Raw genomic sequence first — 15,632 nt, 5'->3', positions numbered from 1 at the left:
GTGACTTCGGGAGAGTTCACATTTTTGTTCTCGTTCCCGGCAAGCGTTTGAACTACGCTGAAACTCAACCGCTCAGTCAGCAAGCACGGCACAACCCTCACTAAGCCCTGCCAGGCTCTTTCCCCTTTTTATACCACTGCCTAGTTCCTTACAGTAGTCTAGCATCACTCAGAACGCGTCCACAAATTGAAAAATTGCACTAGAAAGCATATCATCACTTTGAAACACTAAACAAAAGCAATATGTTAAAAATAAAATCCTGCCTCAGGAAGAAAACATCAGTAACAAACAATTTTGAGGCTGATTCCTACGTTAGGGGCTTCGACTTAAGCCATCGGCGTTACCGTTGAGACTCCCCTTTTTGTAACGCACCTCAAAGGAATATTGTTGTAAAGCGAGGCTCCAGCGCAGGAGGCGGCCATTTTTGGGAGAGATGATCTGCAGCCATTGGAGAGGGCAGTGATCCGTCTCAATGATAAACCTCGAGCCGGCTAGATAGCATGACAATTTCTGAACGGCCCACACGAGACATGCACACTCTTTCTCGGTGGCGCTATACGCCTGCTCACGACTGGTCAGCTTACGACTAGCATACAGGACGGGGTGTTCTACTTCTCCATTTTCCCGTTGGCACAGTACAACGCCCATGCCTCGCTCACTAGCATCGCTCTGAACAATGAACCCTTTTTGTATAGTCTGGCGATCGTAGCACAGGCTGGCTTGTTAGGGCACTCTTTAGGGCGCTAAAAGCTCTTTCCTTGGTCTCGTCCCAGACGACTGTTTGAGGCTCTGTCTTTCTTAGAGCATCCGTCAGGGGAGCCGCGATATCAGAGTACCTAGGGATGTACCTCTGATAGTAGCCGGCGACACCCAAGAACGACCGAACATCGGTCTTGGTGCGCGGTTGCGGAAAGTCTCGCACAGCGGCCACTTTTATTTCAGAGGGGCGGCGACGACCCTGACCAATCACGTGACCGAGGTAGACAACCTCGGCCTGTGCTATCTGGCACTTAGGAGCCTTGACTGTCAAGCCCGCTTCGCGCAGGCGGGTTAGCACTGCCCGCAAGTGTGCCATATGCTCAGACCAGGATGCGGAGAATATCGCTACGTCGTCTAGATACGGTAAAGCGAATTCTTGCTGTCCCCGCAACACTTTATCCATGAGGCTTGAAAAACAGTATGGCGCGTTCTTCAAACCAAAACTCAACACTTTAGGACGGAATGTTCCCATTGGTGAAATGAACGCCGCATACCTACTAGCCTTTTCTGTAAGTGGAACCTGCCAATAACCCCTGACAAGATCTAGGGTGGAAATAAACTGAGCGCTACTAACTTTCTCAAGGCGCTCCTCGATGTTAGGGATCGGATAAATTTGATCCTTAGTGATGGAATTAAGCCTGCGGTAGTCGACGCAAGGACGAGGTTCCTTGCCCGGTACCTCAACTAAAATCAAAGGGGAGGTATAATCACTCTCACCTGCCTCAATAACACCGAGCTGTAGCATTTTCTTTACCTCAGCCTCCATAATATCACTCTGGCGGGGTGACACCCGATACGCCTTGGATCGTACTGGCTCTGGGGAGGTAAGTTCTATATCATGAGTAAGTACCGAAGTCCTATCAGGCCTCTCAGAGAACAGACCTTGAAACTCTTGTAATAGCTGGTGTAGTTCGGTTTTCTGCTCAGGCGACAGCGGTGCTTTACTGATAAGGTCACTAATGACTTGACCGGTGTCTTCCCTGTTCGTCACTGAGCCTAGTCCCGGAAGCTCGACTGGAAGCTCTTCAGGAACGTTTATCATCATGCACACCACTGCTTCCCGTTGTCTATAAGGTTTGAGCAGATTACAGTGGTAAACTTGCTGTGCTTTCCGCTTTCCTGGCAGACTTACCACGTAGTTAACGTCCGACAGTTTCTGAACAATTCGCGCTGGGCCCTCCCACTGCACGTCTAGTTTGTTGTTTAGCGATGTGCGCAATATCATGACCTCATCGCCCACCTCAAAACGACGGGCCCTGGCTGTCCGATCATAATAAACCTTGGCCCTCTGCTGGGCCTTTGTCATTGCTTCCCCTGACAACTCCTGTGCCCTTCTTAAGCGTTCGAGGAGCTTAAGTACGTACTCCACCACGACTGGGTCGTCGCCCCTACCTTCCCATGATTCTCGAAGCATGCGAAGCGGAGATCGAAGCGAGCGACCGTACACCAGTTCAGCTGGCGAAAACCCCGTAGCCGCATGCGGCGCGGTCCTTAAAGCAAACATCACCCCAGGCAGACACAGCTCCCAGTCAGTTCGATGTTCAAAACACAACGCTCTCAACACGCGCTTCATGACGGAGTGGAGCTTCTCAACGGAATTCGACTGTGGGTGGTACACTGAGCTGTGTAGCAGCTTTACCCCACACCTTTCGAGAAAAGTTGTCGTCAAAGCGCTAGTAAACACTGTGCCCTGATCTGATTGGATTTCCGCAGGAAAACCAACTCGCGCAAATATGGACAGTAGTGCATTGACTATCTCAACTGAGCTGAGTTCTTTAAGCGGCACTGCTTCAGGGAACTTTGTCGCTGGGCAGATCACAGTCAAAATGTGTCTGTACCCCGTGGCTGTTACCGGCAGAGGTCCCACAGTATCAATAACGAGCCGTCTAAAAGGCTCCGTAATGATAGGTACCAATTTCAACGGCGCCCTCGATTTGTCCCCTGGTTTGCCCACCCGCTGACAAGTGTCACATGTCCTCACGAAATGGTCTGCGTCCCGAAAACACCCTGGCCAATAGTACTCTTGCAAGAGACGGTCCTTAGTTTTCTTAACTCCTAGGTGTCCGGACCACGAACCCCCGTGTGACAAGCGCAACAGATCCTGACGATAGCATTGAGGCACGATCAGCTGATCGAACTCCACTCCTCTGCGGTCTAGATACTTCCGGTACAGGACTCCACCTCTTTCCACAAAACGCGCAGTTTTCCTGGCGATACCTTCTTTGACATTGCAGCGCACGTTTTCCAGGCTGCCATCCTTTTTTGCTCGGCTATCAAAGCCGACCGGCTGACTTTTAGCAACCTATCAAGTCCGTCTGACGTAGGCGCGATGAGCAAATCAGTAGATAGCTCTTCTAACTTTCCCGTGTCGGGCGTTTCCTCTCCAGTATCTGGCGCCTTTAACGTTACAGACTCAAGTTTATTCAGTTCGGGCGTGCTCTGAATATCAGCTTGCTGCGCCTCTGACCCTTTTTCGTTGGTTGATAACGTCGGCCCCGCAACTACCGCCTTTGCAGCGAGCTCCCGAACCTTCGATCTGGTTAAGGCCTGAACACTAGCTTCACCAAACAAAAGCCCCTTCTCGCGCAGGAGGTGATCGGACCTGTTTGAAAATAGGTATGGGTACTGGGGTGGCAGCATAGATGACACTGCCGCCTCCGTCTCAAGCGCTCCGAAAGGTCCTTCGATAAGCACCTTTGCTACCGGCAGACACACGCTATGAGCTTCCACGGCTTGCTTGATCCACGCGCACTCGCCCGTGAACATATGGGGTTCTACGTAAGACGGGTGAACTACATCCATCGTAGCTGCGGAATCGCGAAGCACTCGGCACTCTTTCCCGTTCACGAGGAGGTCTCGCATGTAAGGCTCGAGAAGCTTCATGTTCTCGTCAGTGCTGCCTATTGAAAAAAACACAACTTTTGGTGTTGTTTCCGGACACTGCGCCGAAAAGTGACCCGGCTTCTGGCACGTATAACACAAGCGCGCTCGCCTCATCTCGAACCGCTTTCTGCGTTTGGCTGCCGCCGTCTCTTTACGTTTGGTCGGACTGCTTTCACTCGCATCCTCACTACGCGTGTCCCTCTTTGCTCTCATGGGTGTGAACTTCGGCCTCTCAAACTTCAAGCCAAATTCACCCTTTTGACCGTCCTTAGCTCCGCGAGCTCGACGCGTCACAAACTCCTCGGCTAGCTCAGCGGCTCTAGCCACCGTACTCACGTCTGGCCTATCCAAGACCCAGTATCGCACGTTCTCAGGTAACCGACTATAAAACTGTTCTAGCCCGAAACACTGCAGAACTTTATCGTGGTCACCAAACGCTTTCTCTTCTTTGAGCCACTCCTGCATGTTCGACATAAGCCTATACGCAAACTCTGTATATGACTCACTTCTGCCTTTCTCATTTTCCCGAAACTTCCGACGGAACGCCTCCGCAGACAGCCGGTACTTTTTTAGAAGACTCGATTTCACTGTGTCGAAATCCTCTGCCTCCTCTCTATCCAAGCGAGCGACTACGTCGGCCGCCTCGCCGGGTAACAAAGTGAGCAAGCGCTGTGGCCACGTTTCCCGAGAGAACCCCTGCTTCTCGCACGTTCGCTCAAAGTTAACCAGGAACAAACCAATGTCCTCTCCAAGCTTAAACGGCCGCATCAGGTCAGTCATTTTGAACAATACGCGTTCTCCTGCACCGTGTGCCTGACTTCCATTACGAGCGCGTTCCATCTCTACCTCAAGACGCTTCATTTCCAAAGCGTGTTGACGGTCACGCTCTTGTTGCTCTCGCTCTTTCTGTTCTTTACGTTCACGCTCTTCTTTTTCTTTTGCAGTCTCCCTCTCTTCAATAGTCTCAAGGCATTCCGACAGCTCGTCATCCTCAGCCTCTAACTCAAGAATAGCCTTTAGCAGTTCAGGTTTTCTTAGTTTGTCTGAGACATCCAGACCCAACTCTCTTGCAAGCTCCAACAATTTCGGTTTGCGCAACGACTTCAAATCCATGGCTGCTCTGAATGCTGCTTTCTCTACTGCTTACTATTGTCTTGCCGCAAACTAACCCGGCAGCAACGACAACCACAATTACCAGCTCTGTTTCTGACACTAACAAAAAGCCTGGCAAAGCTCAGAAGAAGAAAGTCCCGCACTCACCAAACCTCGCAGGCAGGAATTCCGCGCAGTCGTTCCGCTGCAGGCAACCAGTCGTCACACAGGGCTCGTTGCACTGCTCCCGGATCGTCGTTGAGCTGCTCAGCATACAGTCAACTGCATCTCTTTGCTGCTGGCCTCCGTTGTCGCGATCTCACCGCTGGCAGACAGTTGTTTGAAGTCGTAGGCGATCTCACCGCTGCCAACCAGATGTTTGGATCCGACCGCTGGTACGATCTGTTGGGAATTCGGCGCTGACGCCCGTGGTTGTACCTGGGTCGCAAGCCCCAAGGGTAGCGTTGGCCTGGCGGCCTGGGGTACAACTGGAAGCATCCGAAGGTCCCGGCAAAGCATGAGTCGACTGGTAACAACGAAACAACTTGTTTATTTTAACATCGCAAAGAGTTGGCGGTCAGGTTGACCGAAGTAGAGAGACGGGAGAGCACTTCACTCAACAGAAGAAATCGGAGCCCTCCTTTTGGCGTCCGGGGGCAGCTGTTTTTATACTCTCGCAGTTGAGGGCAAGAAGGAACCCCTCAAAAGACGAGCACGTGAATGTACAATGGGCTAATGGTGACGCACACTGTCGTAGCGATGCCGTAGCACCATGTCGAGCACGATCTCGTAGCACCCTGTCGTGGCGCTGCCGGTCGGACACAATGACTGTAATGAGAGGATGGTCCCTGCTTTGGCATCGCCTGTTTCGGGCACAATGACTGGAACGAGATCCCTGCTTTGGCATCGCCTGTTTCGGGCACAATGACTGGAATGAGATCCCTGCTTTGGCATCGCCTGTTTCGGGCACAATGACTGGAATGCGAGGATGATCCCTAGGCGGTCGCATCGCCGCAGTCGCGCCTGGAAACACCTGGCGATGAGTGTTGCGGCGACGACGATCGGGCCAAAATGTCTGCCGCCCCGCCGCAGTCGCGCCGGCAAAACCACGTGTCGCAGGCGAAACGCAACAGAACCCAAAACACATTAGTTCGAATGAAATAAGAAGTGCTTCTTTATTGCTGCTTGAATATTCTGTTACTGAAGACAGGAGTTAACATGTCATCATTGTGTGTGCATTGTCAGCCTCTTGGCGACATTTACTGTTACTTACTAAAGTGCTCTGAACTTGACGCAGAACGTAGAGTCCCTTTAGCATACGCCAAAGGGGCTGAAAGCGAAGCCTGTGCGCTCACGAGACATTCATTAAATTACTTGATATTGTCATTCTAATGCGTTACTTCCTTTTACTTGTTTTCTCCCACCAAAGGTGTGGGTTCGCACCCCACCAGGGGTGAGTGCTTCGACTCTCGACTTTCACAATGACATTTGGAATCCAACTCGGCGCCACGAGGACGGCAGCGAGCGTGAGAAGCGCCGGAGCGGAACAAGCGGAGGAGGTAGCCATCGCCCTGGCCATCGCCGACGCTGACTGCCACACGGTGCTGAGTGACTCGAGACAGGCGGTGCGAAACTTCGCCAAAGGCCAAATCTGCAGGGAGGCCGAGCGCGTACTGCGAGCGGTCAAACTACAAGACAGAAAAGTTAGACTCAAGTGGTTCCCGGCGCACGCGGGCGACGCGTCGGAACGCAATGAGAACCACAATGAGACGGCACACGCTCAAACTACAAGACAGAAAAGTTAGACTCAAGTGGTTCCCGGCGCACGCGGGCGACGCGCCGGAACGCAATGAAAACCACAATGGAGACGGCACACGCAGCGGCGCGAGCGCTAACCAACCGCTCCCCGGCGACAGACCGTCCGACGGGGTTCGGAGCCAAGCACCGCATGACGGACTACAACGAAATCACGAAGGCCTACCGCCTGGCTCACAGGGCTGTCCCACCCCCGCACCCGAGGCTGAGTCGAGCGGAGGCGGTACTACTGAGACAGCTCCAGACCGGATCGCTACCGAGCCCGGGACCGATGCATCGCATGTACCCCGAGACATACTCGACCGATAAGTGCAGAGCACGACCTACTGTCTTTATACAGTAGGTCGTAGTGCAGAGTCTGCCGGAGGGAGATGGCAGATTACACGCACATTTGTGGGACTGCGTTAAATATCGAGAAGCAAGATCAAGAACAATCCCACCGCGGCTCGAGGCAGCTGCGAAGAGCTACGGCCAAGACGAACAGCTCTGGGCCGTCCAGCAGGTCCTCGGGGCGCTCGAAAGGCAGGGACCCAGCGAACCGACAACGGCGAGCGGAAACCGGCGCCGAGTAACGGCAGCTTCGTAGATGACGTAGCCCCTCGTCGGGGCGCGCGAGCGCCCAGCTGCAGGCACAAATAAAGTTGGCTCCAATCCAATCCAATCCAAGTGGGTTCGACTCCCATATGGACTCTCACCAAGAGTTGAGGGTTCGACTCTCGACGTTCGCGATGACAATTGGAATCCAACTTGGAGATATGGCCGGTTCGCCCATATCTCCAAATGGGTTCTACTTCCACCAAAGGTCGTGGGTTCGACTCCTCATGAATGTTGGTGCCATAACGCCGCACATAGGATTTTTCGTCCCATGAGCCGTCTACGGCTCTCGTCGTATAATAGATGGACTGAAGCGCAAGATGCTCCCACACTCAAGCGCAAGTAACAGTTTGTTCCCGAGAGGACATTGGATATTCAACAGAGAGCTGCTTCGGCTCCTCCCAATGTATATAACCTCATTGGCTCCCCTTAAAGTTCTTCCGGGACATGAGATCGGTTTGCGAATGATGGGCTGTGTGGGTCGACGTGGTTTGGATAACGCGCAACGTATTACGCTCCGTGTCAAGTTCCTTGTGTTACCGAGTGCTGGTATGTTAACAGATGAACTGTGATGGGCTTCACACCGCACCGCGTTTGATAAGTGGCGCTCGGTCGGAGCGACTGCCGGCAACTTGAGCGAGGCTAGATCCCCCTGCAGCAAGCAACATTACTCCTCTTCCTTAGAGATTAGAATTATCCCGAGAGGTAGATCTCGTGTTTGTTCTGGCTAAACTAAACAATATTAGGTGAGAAGTAAGACCATGGTAAGACTCCTTAGTAAGACTCCATAGTATTCACGAGGCGGTGGTTTTTTGAGTTCTAAAAAGGGCATTATTTTACTTTTCATAAACAGGGGCCCTGATGGGCTACTTGGGGGTGCAAAATTTTTATTCTTAGAGCTCTCTTCTGCAATTTTATGACAGGGTCGCTGTAAGATTTATAAGTAAACTCTCAGGATTCAGTACAGCATAACCAAGGGCGAGTGAAAGAAGTTAAAGTACAACGTTATAAGTATATATGAGCTAGAATACCGGCGTGTTTTTGCAAGGAAGAAATAAGAGTACGATAATTTTGTATATAATGCATCTATAAAATTTGCAGTTAAATTCACTACCTAGTTCTACGCCTAATTAAATAATACTACGTACCTAACCTAGTACGTAGGCTCCCGGTTCCTGATTGTTAAGCCAAAGCTTGCAGAATAATTGACTAGTGTTTTTATACGGGGACTTGAAAACATAGTTTCTTTTACCAACATTCAATTAAAGGCAATTTGATACAAACTAGTCACTAACATATTTAAATTCATGGTATATAATTTTCTATGCTTGTATATGCGATTCAGCAGCAATAATTAAGCCAGTATCATCACCGTACATGGTATCATTCACCCTATGTAGTCACAGAAATAGATAATTGATAAATAAAGAGAAAAGAAGGGGGCCCCAACACTATGAGGTGCTTCCATACACGCAGGTAAAACAGTCTGACTCCCTACGCATGTGAACTGAGAACGTCCGCTTAATTAGCTGTGTAAACTCTGATGCAATTCCCCTGAACCCATACGTTTTTAAAGGTTATTATACCGTGGTCAACGGTATCGAAGTCTTTTTTAATGCGAAAACATTAAATGGCTCATGAGGCGGGAAATCTGGCGTTCGCGGCGTGACCACAAGATAGTACAAAAAGGCTACGAACCAACGACCTACGAACCCACGCCGTGACAATATAGTTAATTAGTGCACTCGAACCCACAACCTTTCGCGGGAGTCGAACCCTCGACCTTCGGTGGGTGTCAAACTCACGACCTTTGATGTTAATTAAGGCGAAGTTAAGACAGATATTTAAGGTATAGTTAAGGCACTCGAATCCACGACCTTTGGTTGGAGTCGAACCCATGACCATTGGGGTTAAGATATAGTTAATTAAGGCACTAGAATTCACGACCTTTGGTTGGAGTCGAACCCATGACCATTGGTGTTAATTAGGATATAGTTAATTAATGCACTAGATCCACGACCTTTGGTGGGAGTCGGACCATTGACCTTCGGTGGGAGTCGAACTCATGACCTTTGGTGTTAATTGAGGCGAAGTTAATGAAGGCACAATTCATTAAGATAGAGCTAATTAAGGTAGTCGAACCCACGACCTTTGGTTGGAGTCTAACTCATGGCCTTTGATGTTAATTAATGCATAGTTAAGTAAGATATAGTTACGGCACTCAAACCCACATCCTTTGGTGGGAGCCGAACTCATGATCTTTGATGTTAGTTAAGGCGAATTAGGACAGTTAATGCATTGTTAATTAGGACATTCGGACCCACGACCATTGGTGCTAAGGCGAGGTTAAGTAATGCACACTTAATTAAGATATAGTTACGGGTACTCGAACCCACAACCTTTGGTGGGTGTCTAACGCTCGACTTTCGGTGGGAATCGAACTCACGATCTTTTATGTTAATTAAGACGATGTTAATTAATACAGTTAATTACGGCATTAGTACCCACGATTTTCGGTGTTAAAGTGAAGTTAATTAAGCCACAGTTATTTAGGATATAGTTATTTAAGGCACTCGAACCCACGATTTATGGTGTTAATCAAGGCGACGTTAATTAAGCCACAGTAAAATAGGGTAGAGTTACGCCACTCGAACCCACGACCTTTCGTTGTGGCATAATGTCTAAGCATCACGCAGTGGTCGCAATGATTTCGCATTTATCCACGTATAGGGATAACTAAGTGTCCCTTGAACTTTTTATATCTAAAAGAACACTTACGGCAATGTTATTGTCATTAAGAACACCATTAATAATTTCGGAGACGGAGAGTACCGCAGTAGAAGTTGACCGTGCCCACTGAAAACCATGTCGATTGGGTGATACTGTACTATTTTTTAAAAAGAACATTAAAGGACTAGCAAAAAGTTTGCCAAAGAGTACATGAACGTATCAAAGAACTGAAACAGGTCGGTAATTATCAAAGTAATTTGGATCATCTTTCTTGTATATCGACCAATACTACCTTTGCAACCTTTAATTAACAGATCTGGGTACATTGCCGTGTGAAGTCCCTCGTTAAAAAGCGATGTCAATGTAGGCATCTCAACATCGTTCTTAAGATTTACTAGAGTCAAGCTGTCTCTCAGCGTCTACGACTTCGTGGCATGTTATATCATTGTAACCAAAACTGGATTCATGCCAAGAGGGGAGATAAATCGCTCTATGTTTATCCATATCGTTTGCGAGGTTTATTCCACTGATACAAAAATATTCATCGAATTTATTCGCCAGCTGACTTGCATCTGCGTTGTCATCAAGCATCGGCAGTATTCGCCTTGAATCGGAAAGTTGAATAATCGAGTTTATAACAGACCATAGCTTTCTTTAATTATGGGCAGTAGACGGCACTTGCTTGCGGTGATACATTTTTTTTTTTCTGTTGTCGCTTCAAACCAAGTCTTATATCTCTGTGCATTTTGTGCTGCCTCCTACAGTACTCATTGTTCTCGGTCTGCTTCGTTTTCGTACACCAATATTCGTTGTGAGTTGTGAAGCATGCTTCTTCTTTAGCTACTTTGGTTGCAAAATTCAATCAGTGCCCAGGCTGCGGCAAAGTACATTGACGTCGAAGTTCTCATAACGGCAGGCTTTCGCGTACAAACTACAGTGCCTGCAGATGCAAGACGGGGACACAAGGGAAAACTTTCAACTGAACTTTATTGGCGAAAAGTGTGGAGTTCTATACATAGACAATGTACGACGTGCATCCAGTTGCTTATAAAACGGGAAAGAAGAAAACAGTAAGGAATCCTCAAGAATATGAAAACGGTGACACGTGCGGCGCGCATCGAAGGACATATCTATACGCAGTGCATGCCCAGAAATGCTTGTTTTTTTTTGCCGTGGATCTTGCCATAGATAATTTGGCTCTTTTTGTGACAATCCAATCGAAGCCGCACTGAAGCATTTAAACCTCAGGCGATTCATCTCTGCCGCCTCAATGATTTAGCTTGTCATCTAGTTGGCGACTGAACTATCTATGGGAAGATTCCACGGCTAAAAGCTATATATATATATATATATTGCACATTGATACGCCCTTCGGTGCACCAATTAGAATTCTTGTGCAAGTGTATTAAGATAAACCATAAAGAGACCGTTTTTTGTCTGTGTTACCGACCACCCCGATCAGCAAGCAGTTTTCGTGATGATCTTCAGGATTGTCTTAACAAAATTCTTCTCAGGTTCCCAAACGTACCAATTTTTCTTTTGGGCAATTTTAGTTTCCCTGCCATGTCAAGGACGGAAGCCTACCCTGCTGCTATTGCTTTTTCTTCAGAATCATTAGGCTTCATCGACTTGTGTTCAACGTTCAACCTTTATCAACTTGTGAAAGAACCAACTCGCGTTACAGCATCCACTGCCAATTTACTGGACCTTGTGCTAACAACTCCCTGATTACGTTTCATCTCTCACACTTCTACCTGGACAAAGCGACCATTCAGTTATCAACTTCATTATACCGTCACGTTCACCTCGTCCACTGAAACATCATAAGATAATTTGAGATTACAAAAAAGAGAATTATTCTGCATTTAACACTGAACTAGAGGCATTTGCTGACGTATTCTTTTCCAGATTTTGAGAACGCTCGCCTTTGTGTCTTTTCCTTTCTACGTTTTCGTTCACTCGCGCTTACACATTATTATATCATTGTTAATTTAGTTAGTAAGCCAATGTTTACAAGTTTACACGGCCAATCAAACTACTATCCTTACTTCGTATAGCTGTCTACTAATTGGCAGATTAGGCCGCGATCGTCGGCTTCCCTCGCGTGCTTTCCCTCGCACACACAGCATACGACGCGCGGCGTCGGTGTTATCGCCCTTGTACTTTATAAGGAATATCACGGCGACGGCAAAAACGCATCTGGAGCGTCGAAATAATTGATATTGCAATAACAAATAAGAAGTTAATTCAGCGTAAATATGTCACTTATTCAATTCAGAATTTGATTTCTCGTAGAAATAATGGCCCCCTCATCGGGTAATTTAGCTCAACGGTTAGAATTGTGCTATCTACAACAGACAACTTTCAAGAATGTGGTGCAGGTAAAAAAAAAATAAAGGAAAACACCTGGTGTACGTTTTAGTCACTGCCAACATCGTTCCGAGTCTCAAAAATTTGAAGCCTTCGTAGTTATGTTAAATTTTCTTTCCAACCTCATGCATTTTGTGCTTCGTGCCTCGTTCGATGCGGTGGTGTCACACATTATCATTGCCGTACGATATGTGCCATTTCGATTCATCTCCTGTTCTTCGTAAATGTTGCGAGGTTCCTACGCGCTCTATGAGGCATTTATATTTGATCTGTTCGGAGTCACAACTGTAAAATGTGTTTGTTATGCGTTGTACCAAAAGTAATGCAAAAGTTGGCATCACTTTTTTCATTAACTGACATATGTTTTTCATATTCTAAGTGTTTGTAGAGTAAATGTTCCTCTAGAATATCCCATAATAACCTTTCTTTTACATTGCAGGCAACTGATGGAGTCCAAGCAGAAGCAAAGGGCCAGCACTGAGTTTTGACAAAGGATGGGTGCTGGCTGTCCGACATTTACAGAGGGCTACTGATTGTTTACGGAGATGACGCCGACAAAAGTAACTGCGGAGATGGATGAAAAACTTTAATGAAGGGGAAACGAGCGCGGAAGACAAACCTCGTAGTGGGATACCGTCAACTGTGACCTGTAACACGAATCGTCATCAGCGAGTGTACAAATTGATTCGTGTACACCTAAATTTTTTCACGGATCATTCGCGGATTGGCTCGACGTTGGCGCGAATACACCTCTTGTGATGGAGATTATACTGAGTAGTATATTTGTACTGAGAAAGAGTTGATCTGCATGCATGTAAAAATTAAACGCATGTCAGTTAACAAAAAAAGTTACGTCAACATTTGCACAACTTTTCGGCACAAGCTCCCCAACGAGTTCCTACATAAATAATTTGTAAGCACCTGCCTCGGATTGTTTTTGCTTGAACCCTGCTTGAAAACCTGCCATGAAAGGCCTACTTTTTTCAGGGCTTGACGATTTGATCGATTAACTACCGAGTAATTCATTAGTGGTCCAGTAGCAGTTAATTCTTCAACCAACTTGTTCAGTTCAAACGCAGAAGAAAATTAGCAGAGCGTGCCATCCGATAATATAGCAATTAATGTTGCGTGGTTGCGATCACAGAGAACAGAAAAAAAAATGGAGTGGATTTTCAAACGCGCAGTTCGTAACGTGCGTCTCACTTTTATTAAAATAAGCGTACACGCCAACTTGCACGAGTCGTCTTTTGAGGCAAATCTTAAAACGTAAACATTGTCAAGGACAAAAATTAATCATCATCATCATCATCATCATCAGCCTGGTTACGCCCACTGCAGGGCAAAGGCCTCTCCCATACTTCTCCAACAACCCCGGTCATGTACTAATTGTGGCCATGCCGTCCCTGCAAACTTCTTAATCTCATCCGCCCACCTAACTTTCTGCCGCCCCCTGCTACGCTTCCCTTCCCTTGGGATCCAGTCCGTAACCCTTAATGGCCATCGGTTATCTTCCCTCCTCATTACATGTCCTGCCCATGCCCATTTCTTTTTCTTGATTTCAACTAAGATGTCATTAACTCGCGTTTGTTCCCTCACCCAATCTGCTCTTTTCTTATCCCTTAACGTTACACCTATCATTCTTCTTTCCATAGCTCGTTGTGTCGTCCTCAATTTGAGTAGAACCCTTTTCGTAAGCCTCCAGGTTTCTGCCCCGTAGGTGAGTACTGGTAAGACTCTTATATATACTATTATATATATATAATAATATATATATAGACTATTATATACTTTTCTCTTGAGGGATAACGGCAACCTGCTGTTCATGATTTGGGAATGCCTGCCAAACGCACTCCAGCCCATTCTTATTCTTCTGATTATTTCCGTCTCATGATCCGGATCCGCCGTCACTACCTGCCCTAAGTAGATGTATTCCCTTACGACTTCCAGTGCCTCGCTGCCTATTGTAAATTGCTGTTCTCTCCCGAGACTGTTAAGCATTACTTTAGTTTTCTGCATATTAATTTTTAGACCCACTCTTCTGCTTTGCCTCTCCAGGTCAGTGAGCATGCATTGCAATTGGTCCCCTGAGTTACTAAGCAAGGCAATATCATCAGCGAATCGCAAGTTACTAAGGTATTCTCCATTAACTTTTATCCCCAATTCTTCCCACTCCAGGTCTCTGAATACCTCCTGTAAACACGCTGTGAATAGCATTGGAGATATCGTATCTCCCTGCCTGACGCCTTTCTTTATTGGGATTTTGTTGCTTGCTTTATGGAGGAATACGGTGGCTGTGGAGCCGCTATGGATATATTCCAGTATTTTTACATATGGCTCATCTACACCCTGATTCCGTAATGCCTCCATGACTGCTGAGGTTTCGACTGAATCAAACGCTTTCTCGTAATCAATGAAAGCTATATATAAGGGTTGGTTATATTCTGCACATTTCTCTATCACTTGATTGACAGTGTGAATATGGTCTATTGTTGAGTAGCCTTTACGGAATCCTGCCTGGTCCTTTGGTTGACAGAAGTCTAAGGTGTTCCTGATTCTATTTGCAATTACCTTAGTAAATACTTTGTAGGCAACGGACAGTAAGCTGATTGGTCTATAATTTTTCAAGTCTTTGGCGTCCCCTTTCTTATGGATTAGGATTATGTTAGCGTTCTTCCAAGATTCCGGTACGCTCGAGGTCATGAGGCATTGCGTATACAGGGTGGCCAGTTTCTCTAGAACAATCTGTCCACCATCCTTCAACAAATCTGTTGTTACCTGATCCTCCCCAGCTGCCTTCCCCCTTTGCATATCTCCTAAGGCTTTCTTTACTTCTTCCGGCGTTACCTTCGGGATTTCGAATTCCTCTAGACTATTTTCTCTTCCATTATCGTCGTGGGTGCCACTGGTACTGTATAAATCTCTATAGAACTCCTCAGCCACTTGAACTATCTCATCCATATTAGTAATGATATTGCCGGCTTTGTCTCTTAACGCATACATCTGATTCTTGCCAATTCCTAGTTTCTTCTTCACTGTTTTTAGGCTTCCTCCGCTCCTGAGAGCATGTTCAATTCTATCCATATTATACTTCCTTATGTCAGCTGTCTTACGCTTGTTGATTAACTTCGAAAGTTCTGCCAGTTCTATTCTAGCTGTAGGGTTAGATGCTTTTATACATTGGCGTTTCTTGATCAGATCTTTCGTCTCCTGCGATAGTTTGCTGGTATCCTGCCTAACGGAGTTACCACCGACTTCCATTGCACACTCCTTAATGATGCCCACAAGATTGTCGTTCATTGCTTCAACACTAAGTTCCTATTCCTGAGTTAAAGCTGAATACCTGTTCTGTAGCTTGATCTGGAATTCCTCTATTTTCCCTCTTACCGCTA

At 47.0% G+C, this 15,632-nt stretch overlaps 1 protein-coding gene across 1 annotated transcript in view; it reads left to right on the top strand.

Moving 5' to 3' along the window:
• The window catches only part of Scgalpha (sarcoglycan alpha), a 196,785-nt gene extending 183,627 nt beyond the window's left edge, over window positions 1-13,158 (top strand). Inside the window, exon 11 of the mRNA XM_075677337.1 lies at window positions 12,683-13,158. The gene's annotated coding sequence lies outside the window, so the exon portion shown is untranslated. The remainder of the gene's footprint in view (window positions 1-12,682) is intronic.
• Window positions 13,159-15,632: the final 2,474 nt, after the last annotated feature.

Source organism: Dermacentor variabilis, unplaced genomic scaffold (genome assembly GCF_050947875.1).
Source record: "Dermacentor variabilis isolate Ectoservices unplaced genomic scaffold, ASM5094787v1 scaffold_12, whole genome shotgun sequence".
NCBI classification, from domain to species: domain Eukaryota; kingdom Metazoa; phylum Arthropoda; class Arachnida; order Ixodida; family Ixodidae; genus Dermacentor; species Dermacentor variabilis.
Note: the sequence above shows the minus strand (reverse complement) of the source record. Positions and strands in the feature narration are given on the sequence as shown.